We start from the raw sequence: 16,634 nt of genomic DNA, 5'->3' as shown, positions 1-16,634 counted from the left end.
GCCTGAGACATGATAAGATTTTGTAGTACTTGAAAACCCTCAGGAATCATTGGATTTTCTAAGAGATTATATGACTGTTGCAGGAATTCAAAATCTGCAGGAATCACTGGATTCCCTGCCATGTGAAATAATGGACAATAGATTGGTTTTGGAGTATGTCTTGGCTGCTGAAGGAGGTGTATGTGTGATTGTTATTTATATACCCTCCTTCTTGGACTTCTGGAAATCTTTTACAATACCATGTTGATTCAAATTGTTTGTTATAACGCTACTTGCATGTACAATTCATATTTATTACACCACAATGAGCGTGCACTGGCTGTAGGAAGAGTCATCACTACTAGCCTGTGCTTTATTACTATGTGCTTGTATAATACCTCCCATCTGATGAATTTGTGTATGCTGTTTCAAGTAAGACCCTTCAGCCCAGAAGCCCGCTAACAATATCTGGTTTGATTCCCCATTTCCCTTTGGTGTTTTTTATCTCTTTTCCTGAGAAGTCAGGGAGGGCATGATCATCTCCTTTTTAGTGTTTTCACCTCTCTTCCTGAGAACAACTTTTCAACTCCCTTGCCATCTCTGGTCTGAGAACATCTAAAATTGCTGCTCTTTCTGCTTTTGTAGCACTTACCTCCAAGGCCCACCATTAGTGTTCTTGTCATGTTTGGGACAGAGCTTCACCCAAATGACACATGTTTCTTCTATTATCTGAGAATATTTCTTCTATTATCTTCTGTATCTGAGAATGAAAAACATGTCTCTATCCTTTTTATTGACTCTGGCACTTCAAAATTAATTTGAGGCATTATTTAAAATATGTTTGGGGGGATTGTGGGATAATTCACATTTTGGGGGCCTGGATACCATCATCTTGGCTGCACCCCATGGGAACTATTCAAACATATATCTTCAAAAATGAAAGTTATTGCATTTAATAAAGGCAGAAGAAACAGGAACAAGAATAAATTTAGGATACAATTTAGTAGAAAATAGTTGACTAACAAATAGCCTTGATTTAAATCAGTAATGAAAAGTAAATTGGGGTTCCAAAAACACTTGCAAATATGAAAGATGTAAATAACAGAGGTTATATATAATAGCATCTCTGTAAACTAATGATACTTCCTATATGAATAAAATGTGAAAAAAGAAAATCCCTCCCATATTTCAGTGCCAGGACTGCCTAGAAAGAAAACTGAAGGAACAGGTTGAATAATTAACACTGCAAAATATCTAATTCTTTTAACTAAGCTTATTTCACAGTTTTGCTTCAGTGTTCCCCAGCTGTAGGGAAGGCAATTCAAAATCCCCAAATTAATCCCAGCTGCAATGCTTGCAACACAATTAACACGTTTAAAAGTGATAAATGTATGTTAAAAAAAACAATTTGGGGTCAATTTAGGATGAGCTGTAAGAAAGTCACAGATTACTTATACCACATTTATTTCTGTTTGTCTGTTAGCTCTAAGCCTTCTACAATCAACTTGCACTTTTGGAGAAATTAACAATCATTTCATGTTTATGTATGGTTGTTATTTTTAAAATAATCAGTCTTAATGATGGACTCTATGTCATATCAGGAATAGACTAGTGAAACCATAAATAGGAGGATAGCTGACAATTAATAAAATGCTTTGACCATAAAAATATTTAAAGTTTATCTAATAAAGCATTATCTAATAAAGCAATATCTAATAAAAATGGTTGATATTCAACTGGTTTCTCTATTAGACTCATTGAATAAGATACAAGATGATTTTTATTCTAAAGCAACTCTCAGTTTGTGAAAGGAATTAAAAATTTCAAAAACTGGGGAAAATAATAATTTCCATACATCATGTGCTCCAAGAAAAAATCAACACTAGGTCTCTGCTTCTTTCACTCAAAATCCATGAGGTACTCTTTTAAAGACTCAACTACTGATCCAAGCAACAATTTTTTTTTTGTTTTTTTGCAATAGTATTTATTTATTTATTATATTTTAATAACTTTATTGCCAGAACCCATGCCAGGGTAATTTTTTTTACAACATTATCCCTTGCACTCACTTCTGTTCTGATTTTTCCCCTCCCTCCCTTCACCCCCTCCCCCAGATTGCAAGCAGTCCTATACAACTGAAAGAGGTTAGAATATGTCTTAGATACAATATATGTGTGCAGAACCGAACAGTTCTCTTGTTGCTCAAGGAGAATTGGATTCAGAAGGTATAAATATCCTGGGAGGAAAAACAAAAATACAAGCAGTTTACATTCATTTCCTAGTGTTCTTTCTTTGCGTTTAACTGCTCCTGTCCATCCTTGATCAATAGAAACTGAGTTAGATCTTCTCTTTGTTGAAGAAATCCACTTCCATCAGAATACATCCTCATACAGTATCGTTGTTGAGGTACATAATGATCTCCTGGTTCTACTCATTTCATTCAGCATCAGTTCATGTAAGTCTCACCAATCTTCTCTGTATTCATCCTGCGGTCATTTCTTAGAGAACAATAATATACCATAACATTCATATATCACAATTTACTCAACCGTTCTCCAATTGATGGGCATCCATTCATTTTCCAGCTTCTAGCCTCTACCATCAGGGCTGCCACAAACATTTTGGCACATACAGGTCCCTTTCCCTTCTTTAGTATCTCTTTGGGGTAGATCCAGTAGAAATACTGCTGGATCAAAGGGTATGCACAATTTGATAACTTTTTGAGCATAGTTCTAAATTGCTCTCCAGAATGGCTGGATGTGTTCACAATTCCACCAACAATATATCAGTGTACCTGTTTTCCCACATCCTCTCCAACATTCTGCATTATCTTTCCCTGTCATTCTAACCAATCAGACAGGTGTGTAGTGGTATCTCAGAGCTGTCTTAATTTGCATTTCTCTGATTAATAATGATTTGGAGCATATTTTCATATGGCTAGAAATAGTTTTACTTTCTTCATCTGAGATTGTCTGTTCATATCCTTTGATCATTTATCAATTGGAGAATGGCTTGATTTCTTATAAATTAGAGTCAATTCTCTATATATTTTGGAAATGAGTCCTTTATCAGAACCTTTGACTGTAAAGATGTTTTCCCAGTTTATTGTTTTCCCTTCTTGCCTGCATTAGTTTTGCTTGTACAAAAACTTTTCAATTTGATATAATCAAACTTTTCTATTTTGTAGTCAATAGTGATCTCTACTTCTTTGGTCATAAATTCCTTCCTCTTCCACAGGTCTGAGAGGTAAAGTATCCTATGTTCTTCCAATTTATTTATAATCTCATTCTTTATGCCTAGATCATGAACCCATTTTGACCTTATCTTCATGTATGGTGTTAAGTGTGGGTCAATGTCTAGTTTCTGCCATACTAATTTCCAATTTTCCAAGCAATTTTTGTCAAATAATGCATTCTTATCCCCAAAACTGGGGTCTTTGGGTTTGTCAAACACTAGATAATTAAAATTATTGGTTGTTTTGTCCTTTGAACCTAACGTATTCCATTGATCAACTAGTCTATTTCTTAGCCAATACCAGATGGTTTTAGTAACTGCTGCCAAGCAACAGTTTTTATGTCCCACCTCTTAAGGTATATCCACCATATATATCTATATCCACAAATATAGATATAAACATTTTCTCTCCCCATCCTTGGGGATATATATGGTCTCAGAATCACACAGGGCCTTATATTATTGGTATTGAAAGAGTTCATGTCATTAATATGTCAGATGAAAAAAAAAAAAAACTTGATAACTTTCTTTCATTTCATCTTTCTTGGTATTTCACATTTATCTCACAATGATAAATTTTGTCTAAGTTCATATTCCTCAATGAAATCTCAAGGTCTTCATCATAATTTTTCTTCTCAAATATTTAAATTAGGTTATTCCTTTTTATTAGTATTGTTTTTAAGTTTTCACTTACTATTTCATTTTTTTGTCTATTATTTTGTTGAAAACTATTTTACCATTTGTTTTCAAATCTGAGTTCCAGATTCTCTACTTTTCTCCTTCCTTAACAATACTGAGAATGCAAACAATTTTGATATATATATATATATATATATATATATATATATATATATGTAGTTAAGCAAAACTTTTCCATAATACTAATGTTTTGAAAGAAACCATAAATCAAAAAGAAAAATTAAAAACCTCAGAAAAAGAAAATTTTTAAAAGTGCTTCAATCTGTATTCAGACACAATCAGTCTTTCTTTGGATATCAAAAGCATTTTTCATCATAAGCCATTTAGAGTTATCTTGGATATATATATTTTTTACAATATTGTCACTTTCACATTGCATCAGCTCATGGAAGTCTATTCAGTTTTTTTTGAGAGTTTCTGCTCATCATTTTTATACACAGTAGTTTTCCATCATAATTATATAATTTTGTCCAGCCATTTCACAATTGATGGGCATTTTTTCATCTAGAATGCTTGGAAAATCTTTTCTTTCATTGAGTACCATTTTCTCCTTGAAATATTATATTTAATTGCTGATAAGTTACTCTTAATTTTAATGTGATATATTTAGCCCTCTAAGCCTTTAATTTAGAAACTGATAAAACTTATTTTTTAACTGACTGTGGCTCCAATGTACTTTAATTGTTTCTTTCTGACCACTTGCAGTATTTCCTTATTCTCGTTATAATATTCCTGGGAGTTTTCATTTTGGGATTTTTATTTCCAAGTAATAATTAGCAGATTGTTCCCATTTCTACTTTTATCCATAGATAAATATCAGAACAGGTTTCCTTGACAATTTCTTGAAACATGATATCTCAGCTCTTTTTTTTTTTCCTTTTGATCAGGTGGACCAATAATTTTAAAATTATATCTTCTGGATATTTTTTCCAGATTAGTTGTTTTTCTGATCAGATATTTCACACATTACCTTCTATTTTTCTCATTTTTTAAAATTTCGTTTGACTGTATCTTAGTCTCAAAGCCATTAGCTTTCATTTATTTAATTCTAATTTTAAAGGAACTATTGTCTTTAGAGAGCTTTTGCAGCTCCTTTTCCATATGTCCAATTCTATTTTTAAAAGAGTTGTTTTCTTCAGGGATTTTGTTTTAATGTAGTCAATTCTAATTTCTAAAGATTTTATTTCCTGAGTGAATTTTTGTGCCTTTCTGTCCATTTAACCAGTTTTAAGGCATCCTTCCCCTCATTGACTCTGCCTCATCTAATTTTTTAAATGTTATTCCCTTTTCAGAATTTCTAATTTTTCTTTTATTTCACCTTAGCCAATATTCTGGGCATTAAGTCCTAACAAAAATTGCTATATTTTTATAATTATTAGTGACTTGGAGCACTTTAATCTATCTATAGCAATGATTTGTTCCTCTGAAAATTATATGCTCATAATTTAACTGTTAACCAATTTGGGATTGCCCATTTTTAAAAATAAATTTTCCTGTTTTCTATATATTTTATAAATAAGACTGATTACAGAAAAAAAAATGTTATAAATTTTTCTCCATTTTTTTCCTTCTAGTTTGGCTGTGTTTATTTTATTGCTATGAAAACTATTAAAAATTAATGTCATCAAAGTTATCCATTTTCCCTTGTATGATCTTCTCTGTTACTTATTTGATAATTTTCCCCAAAGATTAAAAAGGTATTTTTTTCAGTTTGCCCCTAATTTCTTTAAGATATCACAGTTTATTAGGTTCTGATAAAGGCCTCATTTCGAAAATATATAGAGAATTGGCTCTAGTTTATAAGAAATCAAGCCATTCTCCAATTGATAAATAGTCAAAAGACATGAACAAACAATTTTCAGATGAAGATATTTCCACTCATATGAAAGAGTGTCCCTATTCACTTAGAATCAGAGAAATGTAAATTAAGACAACTCTGAGATACCACTACACACCTGTTAGAATGGCTAAGATGACAGGAAAAGATAATGATGACTGTTGGAGGGGATGCAGAAAAACTGGGACACTGATACATTGTTGGTGGAATTGGGAACAAATCCAACCATTCTGGAGAGAAATCTGGAATTATGCCCAAAATGTTATCAATCTGTGCATACCCTTTAATATATTGGGCTTATATCCCAAAGAGAAGCAAAGGAAGGAAAAAGGACCTATATGTGCCAAAATGTTTGTGGCAGCCCTTTTTGTAGTGGCTACAAATGGATGGCCATCCATTAGAGAATGGTTGGGTAAATAGTAGTATATGAATGTTATGGAATATTACTGTTCTGTAAGAAATGACCAGCAGCAGGGGGTCAGAGCCCAGATGGCAGAGAAGGCACACACAATTTTCTAAGCACCTCTTCTACCCTCACGACCAACATTAAATTCAGCCTCAAAATAGCACTCAAGTGGTAAAACCCATGAAAACTAGAAGTACAACAACTCACCAGCCAAAGAAAATCTGGAATTTCATCAGAAACAGTTTGTCCTGAGTGGCTGGGGAGAAGATCAGCACAAGCAGGGAGAGAACTAGAGGCTAACATAGTGTGCCGAACAGGGGGAAAGTGTATACACACCCAAAACCGGAAGTGACAGTACAGATCACAGCAAAATCTTGCAGCCCCAACTTAAAATACAGGGCTTTTCCTTTGGACAGTTGCAAACCTGCACAGCAGGAGGGCACAGCCCAGGGCAGCCTCTAATCTGCACAGTGTGGGGCTCAGCCTGGGGTTGCAATGTGATTTGCTTCGGGGCAGAGACACTTCCAGTCCGAGCCATGCTATTTGCTGGTCAGCTGCGAATACCCAAAGCCCCACAGGGGACTTTGGCCTCAAGTAGTGACATTTTCACTACTTAGTCTCTAGCCTTAGGGCAGTCGCTAAACCACACAACTGGGTTCTCCACTGGACACTTCCGAAGCTTGGCCGTGCTGAATCACTTCCGGTTGGGGGAGAGGGACCTTTTACCAAGAACACTCCCATACCTAGCAGCCTTAAGCCTGTTTACATCTTTCCCTGCTTTGCAGAGGAAGTTGGTAACCCCTTTGCACTGAAGGCAGACCCAAAAGCCTTTTCAAACTGAGTAAAAAATAAAAAGGATAATCAATAGCTTCTATAGAGAAAAAGAGCAGGCATGCAACCCTGAGGAGACTAATAGCAAGCAGTCGAGACAATACCTCAAAGGGGAATGTTACCGGCCCCCCTTTACATAATGCCATCCTAGAAGACAATAAAACATCTCAAAAGAGAGTTACAAGAAAAATGGGGAAAGGAAAGAGAAGCTTTGCAAGAGAGCAACAACTTCATGAAATATGAATTGGAAAAAGTAAAAAATTCTGAGGAACTGCAAAGAAACAGAATTTGTGCATTGGAAAAAGTAAAAAAAAATCTCAGGAAAGTAGGACTTGTGAACTGGAAGAGACAAAGAATTTGCAAGAAAGTAAGAACTATGAATTGACAAAAGAAAATAATTCACTAAAAAAAAACAGTGAAATGAAAAAAAAAAAAAAAAAATTCCGCAGAGCAAAACAACTCATTTAAAAACCCAATTGGACATATACAAAAAGAAGTAAAAAAAAAAAAAAAAAAAGCTAATGAAGAAAATAATTTATTAAAAATCAGAACTGAACAAATAGAAACTAATGATTAATTGAGACAGCAAGAATCTGCAAAGCAAACCCAAAAAAAGTGATAAATTGGAAAAAAAAAAAACTTGAAATATCTACTTGGAAAAATGACAGACCTGGAAAATAGATCTAGGAGAGATAATCTGAGGACTATTGGACTTTTTGAAAATTATGATAAAAAATGACTCTAGATCCTATTCTACAGAAAATCATCAAAGAGAACTGTCCAGAGGTAATAGAACCAGAAGGTAAAATAGGCAACGAAAGAATTCATTGCACACCTTCTGAAAAAGATCCTAAAATAAAAACTCCAAGGAATATTGTGGCCAAATTTCAGAACTATAAGATTAAGGAAAATATATTACAAGCAGCCAGAAAAAAATAAAAACCAATTCAAATACTGAGGTGCCACAATAAGGATCACCCATGATCTGGCTGCATCCACAATAAAGTATAGAAGAGCCTAGAATCTGATATTCTGAAAGGCAAAAGAACTTGGAATGCAGCCAAGAATACGCTACCCAGCTAAGCTGAGCATTTTCTTCCAGGGAAGAATATGGACATTTAATGAAACAAATGAATTCCATTTGTTTCTAAGGAAAAAAAACAAAATTAAACAAAAAAAAAAATTTATCTCCAACCACAGGACTCAAGAGAAGCAGAAAAGGTAAAAGGAACTCTTGAGAATTGTATTTTGGATATACAAAAAGATTAGATATATATTATGATTTTACTGATATAAAAAGGGGAGGTAGAAATGGAAAAGGGATAATGTCAAAAAAGGGGGAAGTGGAATAAAAAAGAGGGAAACTGCATCCCACGAAGAGGCAAAGGAAACTTATAATATCTGAGGGAATTTGAGAGAGGGAGGAACATTGTGTGAATATTACTGTCATAGGAGCTGGCTCAAAGAGAAAATGATTGACACACTTGTTTTACAGAAAATCTTCTCTCACCTCATTAAAAAGAGGGAGAATAAAAGGGAAAAGGAAAAAAAGTAATAAGGGAAGGGCACAAGAAAGGGGAAGATATTCAAAGAGGGTAGGGAGGGATCCTAAAGAGAGTGAGCGACGTGATACAAGTGGGGCACATAAGATTAAAACTGGGAAATAGGGCTGGGGGGCAAATAAAAGAAAAACATGAACTGGGGATATCAAGATGGCAGGAAATACAGAATTAGTCATTTTAACAATAAATGTGAATGGGATGAACTCTCCCATAAAGTGGAAGCAGATAGCAGAATAGATCAAAAGTCAGAACCCTACAATATGTTGTTTACAGGAAACACCTTTAAAGTAGGGAGATACATACAGAGTAAAAGTAAAAGGCTGGAGGAGAATTTATTATGCTTCAGGTGAAGTCAAAAAAGCAGGGGTAGCCATCCTGATCTCAGATCAAGCAAAAGCAAAAATTCATCTATTCAAAAGAGATAAGGAAGGAAACTGTATCTTGCTAAAGGGTAGCATAAACAACGAAGAAATATCAATACTAAACATACATGAAAAAAATTGGTATAGCAACTTGTGAAGGTTTTCTGGAGGCAGCCTTAATTTCAGTTAAAATAAATAATTACTCCAAAATCGCAGCCAGCTGGTAAAAATGCAAAAGTTTATTTCTCCTTCCAAAATAGCCCAGTTAGTTGAGACCTAACTCTCTGCTTGAGCTCTTGCAGCTTTGTCCTTGGGTTCTGCCTCTGCTTTCTTCAGCCTCCAGCCAGCACCAAGGTAGAAGATACAATGAATCCCTCTTGCCTCGAAGATAGGGCTTTCTTCCAGAGTCTCCTCTGGCCTTGAGAAATTCTTGCTTATATGCTGTGCACTGAGTACACACTCATCATTATATCACTGGGAAACCATTATTTGTTGTAGGATTAAATCATTGCTAAACTAGATTTAGCCATTGTTTCTATCAATTCCACTTAGTACCTTGTTTCTAGTTCTGGCCCAAAATATCTCTTTCTAAGATCAAATCAACTCTAATGGCTTAACAATTTGTAAAGATGCCAACAGCATCTAACTTCCTAAAGGAGAAGTTAAGAGAGTTGCAAGAAGAAATAGACAAAAAAACTGTAATAATGGGAGACCTCAACCTTGAATTCTCAGAATTAGATAAATCAAACCACAAAACAAATAAGAAATAAATCAAAGAAGTAAACATACTATTAGAAAAATTAGGCGTGATAGATCTTTGGAGAAAACTGAATGGAGACAGAAAGGAATATATTTTCTCCTCAGCAGTTCATGGAACTTATCCAAAAATTAACTATATATTAGGACATAAAGACCTCAAAATTAAATGCAGGAAGGCAGAAATAGTAAATTCTTTCTTTTCAGATAATGATGCAATAAAAACTACATTCAACAAAAAGTTAGGGGTAAATAGACCAAAAAGTAATTTGAAAATAAATAATTTAATATTAAAAATTATTGGTTGGAACAGCAAATTATAGACACAGGTAATAATTTCAGTCAAGATAATGACAACAATTAAACATCATACCAAAATTTGTGGGTTGCAGCCAAAGCGGTAATAGGGGAAAATTTATTTCCTTAGAGACTGACTTGAATAAAATAAAGAAAGAGAAGATCAGTGAATTGGACTTGCAACTAAAGGAGCTAGAAAAAGACCAAATTAAAAACCCCCAATCAAATACTAAATTTGAAATTCTAAAATTAAAAGGAGAAATTAATAATATTGAAAGTAAAAAAAAAAAGGAACAACAACTATTGAATAAATAAAACCAAGGGTTGGTTCTAAGAAGAAACCAATAAAATAGATAAGCTTTTGGTAGATCTCATTAGAAAAAGGAGGGAGGAAAATCAAATTAGTAATCTTAAAAATGAAAAGGTAGAATTTTCCACCAATGAAGAGAAATTAGAGAGATAATGAGTTACTTTGCCCAAATTTATGCCAATAAATTTGATAACCTAAGTAAAATGGATGACTACCTCTAAAAATATAGGCTTCCCAGATTAACAGAAGAGTAAGTAAATAGCTTGAATAGTTTCATTTCAGAAAAAGAAATAGAACAAGCTAATAATCAAATCCCTAAGAAAAAATCCCCAGGATCAGATGGATTCACATGTGAATTCTAAAAAACATTTAAAGAACAATCGGCCCCAATGCTATATAAATTATTTGATAAAATAAGGAATGAAGGAGTCCTACCAAATCCCTTTTGTAACACAGACATGGTACTGATACCTAAACCAGGTAGGTTGAAAACAGAGAGAGAAAATTATAGACCAATCTCCCTAATGAATATTAATGTTAAAATCTTAAATAAGATATTATAAAAAGACTACAGAAAATCATCGCCAGGATAATACGCTATGATCAAGTAGAATTTATACCAGGAATGCAGTACTGGTTCAATATTAGGAAAACTATCAGTATAATTGGCCGTTTTAATAACCAAATTAACAAAAATCATATGATCATCTCAATAGATGCAGAAAAAGCATTTGATAAAATCCAACATCCATTCCTATTAAAAACACTTAAGAGTGTAAGAATAAGTGGATTGTTCCTTAAAATAATCAGTAGCATCTATTTTAAACTATCAAGGAAGCATCATTTTAATGAGGACAAACCGCAACCATTACCAATAAGATCAGGAGTGAAACAAGGTTGCCCACTATCACCATTATTCTTCAATAATGTTTTAGAAGCACTAGCCTTGGCAATAAGACTGGAGAAAGAGATGAAAGGAATTAGAGTAGGCAATGAGGAAACCAACATATCACTCTTTGCAGATGATATGACGGTATAACTAGAGAACCCCAGCGATTGTATTAAAAAGCTATTAAAATATTTCATAACTTTAGCAAAGTTGCAGGATACAAAAAAAAATCCCTATATATCCTCAGCATTTTTATACATCACCAACAAAATCCAACAGCAAGAAATACAAAAAGAAATTCCATTCAAAATAACTTTTGATAGCATAAAATATTTGGGAATCTATCTACCAAAGGAAAGTCAGGAATTATATGAGAAAAATTACAAAAAACTTTCCACACAAATAAAGTCAGACTTAAATAATTGGAAAAAATATTAAGTGCTCTTGGATAGGCCAAACGAATATAATAAAGATGACAATACTCCCTAAACAAATCTATTTATTTAGTGGTATACCAATCAGACTTCCAAGAAAATATTTTAATGATCTATAAAAAATAAAAACAAAATTAATATGGAAGAATAAAATGTCGAGAATCTCAAGGAAATTAATAAAAAAAATCAAATGAAGGTGCCCTAGCTGTACCTGATCTAAAACTACAATAGTAAAGCAGCAGTTACCAAAACCATTTGGTGTTGGCTAAGAAATAGATTTGTTGATCAATGGAATAGTTTAGGTTCACAAGACAGAATAGTCAACTATAGCAATCCAGTGTTTGACAAACCCAAAGATCCTAACTTTTGGGATAAGAATTCATTATCTGACAAAAACTGCTGGGATATCTGGAAATTAGTATGACAAAATTTAGGCATGGACCCACACTTAACACCATATACCAAGATAAGATCAAAATGGGTCCATGATTTAGGCATAAAGAACAAGATTATAAATAAATTAGAGGAAAAAAGGAAAGTTTATCTCTCAGACTTGTGGAGGACAAAGTAATCTGTGGCCAAAGATGAACTAGAAACCATTACTGATCACAAAATAGAAAATTTTGATTATATCAAATTAAAAAGCCTTTGCACAAACAAAACTAATGCAAACATGATTAGAAAGGAAACAACAAACTGGGAAAACATCTTCAGAGTTAAAGGTTCTGATAAAGGCCTCATTTCCAAAATATATAGGGAATTTACTCTAATTTATAAGAAATCAAGCTATTCTCCAATTGATAAATGGTCAAAGAATATGAACAGACAATTTTCAGATGAACAAATTGAAACTATTTCTAGCCATATGAAAAGATGTTCCATGTCATTATTAATCAGAGAAATGCAAATTAAGACAACTCTGAGATACCACTACACACCTGTCAGATTGGCTAAGATGATAGGAAAAAAATAATGATGAATGTTGGAGGGGATGTGGGAAAACTGCGACACTGATGCATTGTTGGTGGAGTTGTGAATGAATCCAACCATTCTGGAGAGCAATCTGGAATTATGCCCCCAAAATTATCAAACTGTGCATACCCTTTGATCCAGCAGTGCTACTACTGGGTTTATACCCCAAAGAGATACTAAAGAAGGGAAAGGGCCCCGTATGTGCCAAAATGTTTGTGGCAGCCTTGCTGGTAGTGGCTAGAAATTGGAAAATGAATGGATGCCCATCAATTGGAGAATGGTTGGGTAAATTGTGATATATTATTATTATGGAATATTATTGTTCTGTAAGAAATGCCCAGCAGGTTGAATATAGAGAAGATTGGCGTGACTTACATGAACTGATGCTAAGTGAAATGAGCAGAACCAGGAGAACATTATATACTTCAGCAATGATACTGTATGAAGATGTATTCTGATGGAAGTGGATTTCTTTGACAAAGAGATCCAACTCAGTTTCAGTTACTCAATGATGGACAGAAGCAGCCACACCCAAAAAAAGAATACTGGGAAATGAATGTAAACTGTTTGTATTTTTGTTTTTCTTCCTGGGTTATTTCTACCTTCTGAATCCAATTCTCCCTGTGCAACAAGAAAACTGTTCGGTTCTACACACATATATTATATCTAGAACAGATGTGAGTGCAAGGGATAATGTTGTAATAAATTACCCTGGCATGGGTTCTGTCAATAAAAACTTATTGTGATAAAACAAACAAACAAAAAAAAAAAAAACAACAAATGCTAGCTTTGGCAATAAGAGTTGAGAAAGAGATTAAAGCAATTACAGTAGGCAGTGAGGAAACCAAATTATCACTCATTGCTGATAATATAATGGTATATTTAGAGAACCCCAGAGATTCTACTAAAAAGTTATTAGAAATAATCCACAACTTTAGCAAAGTTGCAGGATACAAAATAAACCCACATAAATCACCAGGATTCTTATATATCACCAACAGTCAGAGTTACAAAGAGAAATTACATTTAAAGTAATTAGTGATACTATAAAATACTTAGGAATCTATCTGCCAAGGGAAAAGCAGAAACTTGATGAGCAGAATTACAAAACATTTTTTCACACAAATTAAGTCTGATCTAACCAATTGGAAAAATATTAAATGCTCTTGGACAGGGTGAGCAAATATAATAAAGATGAAAATACTAATCCATTTGTTTAGCACTATACCAATCAGACTCCCAAAATCTATTTTAATGACCTAGAAAAAATAACAACAAAATTCATATGGAAAAACAAAAGGTCAAGAATTTCTAGGGAATTAATGAAAAAAAATCAAATGAAGGTAGCCTAGCTGCACAAGATTTAAAGCATCTGTTACCAAAACCATTTGGTACTGGCTAAGAAATAGATTAGTTAATCAGTGGAATAGGTTAGGTTCAAAGGACAAAACCTTCAATAACCTTAATACTCTAGTGTTTGACAAACCCAAAGACCCCAGATTTGGGGATAAGAATTTACTGCTTTAAAATAATTGCTGGGAAAATTGGAAACTAGTATGGCAGAAACTAGGCATCGACCCACACTTAACACCATACACCAAGATAAGGTCAAAATGGGTTCATGACCTAGATATAAAGAATGAGATTATAAATAAAGTAGAGGAACACAGGATAGTTTTCCTCTCGGACCTGTGGAAGAGTCAGGAATTTATGACCAAATAAAAACTAGAGATCATTACTGATCAAAAATAGAAAATTTTGATTATATCAAATTGAAAAGTTTTTGTACAAACAAAACTAATGCAGACAAATTAGAAGGGAAGCAATAAACTGGGAAAATATTTTTGCAGTCAAAGGTTTTGATAAAGGACTCATTTCCAAAATACATAGAGAATTGACTCTAATTTATAAGAAATCATGCCATTCTCATCTCAAGATGACTAAGAACCATTACTTTGAATTCCCAATCCCTATATTTTTGCCTGCCTGAAATTTGGATTTTCTTCACAGGCTAATTGTACAATATTTCAGAGTTTGATTCTTTTTGTACAGCAAAATAATGGTTTGTTCATATATACTTATTGTGTATCTAATTTATACTTTTATATATTTAACATCTGTTGGTCTTCCTGCCATCTAGGGAAGGGGAAAAATTGGAACAAAAGGTTTAGCAATTGTCAGTGCTGTAAAATTACCCATACATATAACTTGTAAATAAAAAGCTATTAAATCAAATAAATAAATAAATTAGAGGAACACAGGATAGTTCACCTCTCATACCTGTGGAAGAGGAAGGAATTTATGACCAAAGAAGAACTAGAGATCATTACTGATCACAAAATAGAAAATTTTGATTATATCAAATTGAAAAGTTTTTGTACTTATAAAACTAATGTGGACAAGATTAGAAGGTGTGATGGCCACTTATTTTAACATCAGCCAGAGTCTGGAATTCAGGTTAGGGGGAAATCATCAATCTTTATTCTTAGCAGAGATGAAGAAAGGTTGGAGGTAGAAGGGAATCGGCAGTAGCACTGGCAGCAGCTGAGTCAAGAAACTAGCTAGACCAGAAGCCACAAGACCAGTACCTACCAGAATTGAACCCAGCCAGCAATCTCTCCCAGCCTCTCTTCCTGCCCCTGTGTTGCCACCCAACAAAATTGTCATTTCCTATACAACACATCAGGATTTTCACAGAGAGTGGTGCAGGCCATTCTTTCTCCAAGCATGTATATTAATAGAGTGTAGTCCAATTTCTATTTAGCCTTACGTGCTTGGGACCTCAGTGCATCAACTCAAGCCTCAGCCCATTACATCTCCCACTTTCTTTTGTTTTAGAACACAGGTGGTCATGCCATCCTTGACTCCTCAGGGAGGTCAGAGCCCCCAAGGGGAAGTGATCACACCCTCCCTGACTTCTCAGGAAAGAAGGTGAAAGCACCGAAAAGGAGGTGATCACGACCCCCTGACTTCTCAGGAAGGGAGGTGAAAGCACTAAAAAGGAGATGATCCCACCCTCCCTGACATCTCAGGAAGGGAGGTGAAAAGCACCAAAGGGAAGTGGGGGTTGCTAGCAGGTTTCTGAAGGGTCTTATTAAGCACAAATCCATCAGCATGGGAGGTATTACACAAGCACATAGCAATAATGCAGATGCTATTAGGAATGACCCTCCCCTCAATCAGTGCAGGATCGATGTGGTGTAACAAACCTGAATTGTACACACAAGTAGCAGAATAGCAAATAATATAAATCAACATGTTGTTGTAAAAGATAGCCAGAAGTCCTAGAAGAGGGTATGTAAACAACAGTCACACATATGCCTTCTTTAGCAGCCACGAGATAGTCCAAAACCCATCTATTGTCCATTGATTCACATGTCCAGGAATCCAATGGTCCCCCTAAGTTTTTGAAGTCCTGAAAAAGTCCTTTTATGTGTTAGGGAATCCAAAGATTCCAGCAGATTTTGAAGTCCTGTAATAGTATTATCATTTCTCAGAGAATCCAATGATTCCTGAGAGTTTTCAAGTCCTTTGTCTCAGAGAATCCAATGATTCCTGAGGGTTTTCAAGTCCTGTGTCTCAGAGAATCCAATGATTCCTGAGGGTTTTCTAGTCCTACAAAAATCTTATGTCTCAGAGATTCCAATGATTCCTTAGGGTTTTTGAAGTCCAACAATTTTCAAAGTCCATGAATCAAACGCCATAACTGCCACACTCTTTCAATGGTGAGCACAATCAGCAATCGAATCACCCAATATTTCTTGGGTCTTCTCCTTTGTTTCAAGGGTCTGCTCCGTCTCTCTGTGATGGACAAGGCGAATACAGCTTTTTGGAGCCCATCTGATTCCTTCTCCACCTGTAAAGATACAAACAAACCCTCTCCCCTAAGCAGTTAGCCTATCTGGTCCTTTTTGTTCACCACTTTCTGGGTCTCTCCACATCACTTGGTGATTATCTAAAGATTGTGGAGCTGTTCTCACTGGACACTGCCCTTCTGGTGGGTTATAAAACCTGTCTGCCGGAGCCAGTGCATCTTTGTCAAAAATCAAGAAGTTAATAGTATAAA

This window comes from Sarcophilus harrisii, chromosome 2 (assembly GCF_902635505.1).
Source record: "Sarcophilus harrisii chromosome 2, mSarHar1.11, whole genome shotgun sequence".
NCBI classification, from domain to species: Eukaryota; Metazoa; Chordata; class Mammalia; order Dasyuromorphia; family Dasyuridae; genus Sarcophilus; species Sarcophilus harrisii.
This window is presented reverse-complemented; position numbering follows the sequence as displayed.